Raw genomic sequence first — 2,120 nt, forward strand, 5'->3', positions numbered from 1 at the left:
AATGCGCTGGACACATCTGAATATTTGGGTTGAAGTGTTCTGGAACAGTGTTGTAAATACAACTAAACCACTGATTTCTAGTCGTGTCCTCTTTTGGAAGGCCAAACAAAGTAGTTTCACACGGGGGGCTAGAGTGAGCGGAGGCCGGCAGGCCTGAGTGAGCGGCGGTGGGCTAGAGTGAGCGGAGGCCGGTGGGCCTGAATGAGCGGCGGTGGCCTAGAGTGAGCGGAGGCCGGCTTGAGTGAGCGGCGGCACTCAGCGACCAGCAAGGATCAGCTCTAGGCATTACAAAGCGGATATTGTCGGTATTGCTTTCACAACGAAACACACAGAACACAAACACACACGACATGGCGGCAGCAACAATACTACAGCGAGAATAAAAGTTACGCCTTTCTTTGCGTGAACATTTGGGCGGTGTTATGCAGATGCATCACTACTTTCATAAGTTGTTTTTCTCATGGCTTTCCAGAAGCTGCAGAGCTGGGTCATTGAGGTTGCGTCAATAGCAAGTAAAAGTTTGCTTGCTTTAATAATCTCCCACAGCAGTTCCGTTTTTTTTTTTTTCATTTTAGCAGCAATGAAAGAACAATCACACAGAGAGTGACAATACCATAAAACCTCATCTCCATGGAGACAACCAGCTGAGCAGAATTTAGGACATTTTCTGTCATATTTCTGTCAGTTGTCTAAATAAAATTCTTGATGTTTAACAAAAGATGATTTGTAAAGACAAATATTTATTACCTGCATTTTTCTCATAGGAAGTATAGTGAGAAGATGAATCGAAGAGGGGACTCTCTCCTCCTCACTGTTCTCATGTGTAAAAGGCATGGACACATGCTTGCTCAGCATGCAGTAAACAAGCTGCCACAACATACTGCATCCAAACACACATGCACACCCTCACCATTCACATACTGTCCCATTATCACTGCTGCTTTTACAGTCTGTGGTTTGTGTGAGAATACATACTGTTGGATCTAGAAGTTCATTTTTTATAATATGTGTGCATTTTTCAATATAAATTGTGGTTAAAGCATTTTGACAGGGAAGTGTTTGAGTACTTGAGTATCAGAATTTCTTAAATTTAATATTTGGTATGTTCCCATTTTGCTTTATACTAAAACTTTATTTATTTCCATGTCTACATAAAATAAATCCCAGTGTAGTCTTAGACCTTTGGACCACATTATGTGAATTTCTAACCAGGGCATTTGTTGAGATTTGATGCATCTGTGTGTGTTGGATTTAACATCAGCTCCTCTTGTTCATGTTTGACTCATAGTTTGATGTGGGCAGGCGAGGTTCTGTTCATCAACCATGTCTATTAACATTATGAAGTTATCTATATGCCTACTAGAGGCACAGATGATTCATAGAAGGTCTTTTAAATGCTTGAAAAATCTAGATGGATAAACAGATGTACAGTAGAGGGACTCCCTTTATCACATATGGGCATACTGTCCTATACCATCTCATAGCTAATGGTCACTTCTAGAGCTGTTCTCAGAGATTTAGTCTTATACTAAATATTGTGAAAAAACGAGCCGCTCGGCTCCTCAGAGGAAACAAGTGCGTATTTGTCAGTTTAAGCACAATAAGACATGAAAGAGAACTTAGTTTAGTGTTTACATGCCATGTAACAGCTGCTATTTATGTGCGTGCTTCGGATGAGTGCACTCAGAAAACTGTATATCAGAAGTTTCATTTGGTTTAAAACGCATGATTTCAGCACGATAGACATGATAATCAAAACCAAACATGTTTTTTTTTGCAGAATATCTGAGGAACAAGCTGTAAAGGCACAGCCCTATTCTGGAAAAGGGGGCAGGGAGCAACAGCTCATTTGCATTTAAAGATGCATGTACAAAAAGAGTGTTTTTCAATTTCTGCTTTCTCTCAAAATAGGCTTTTTCAAAATGATATAATAAATGATCTGTAAGGTATTTTGAGCTGAAACTTCAGACACATTCTGGGGACACCTGAGACATATATTACATTTGATGTTGTAGTTTTAAAGATGAAATCTGGCTTTTTCCATGTTTAAGTGCTATAATCGGGTCCCGGGTGCATCTACCAACCCAGAAAACGTGAAAAGAACAACCCAGTATTTTGGG

At 40.0% G+C, this 2,120-nt stretch overlaps 1 protein-coding gene across 5 annotated transcripts in view; it reads left to right on the forward strand.

The window, feature by feature from the left end:
* The window catches only part of LOC107748537 (type I inositol 3,4-bisphosphate 4-phosphatase-like), a 48,319-nt gene that overhangs the window by 14,949 nt on the left and 31,250 nt on the right, over nt 1-2,120 (forward strand). The window lies entirely within an intron of this gene.

The sequence above is a fragment of the Sinocyclocheilus rhinocerous genome, unplaced genomic scaffold (assembly GCF_001515625.1).
Source record: "Sinocyclocheilus rhinocerous isolate Xijiao unplaced genomic scaffold, SAMN03320098_v1.1 scaffold349, whole genome shotgun sequence".
In the NCBI taxonomy this organism is placed as follows: domain Eukaryota; kingdom Metazoa; phylum Chordata; class Actinopteri; order Cypriniformes; family Cyprinidae; genus Sinocyclocheilus; species Sinocyclocheilus rhinocerous.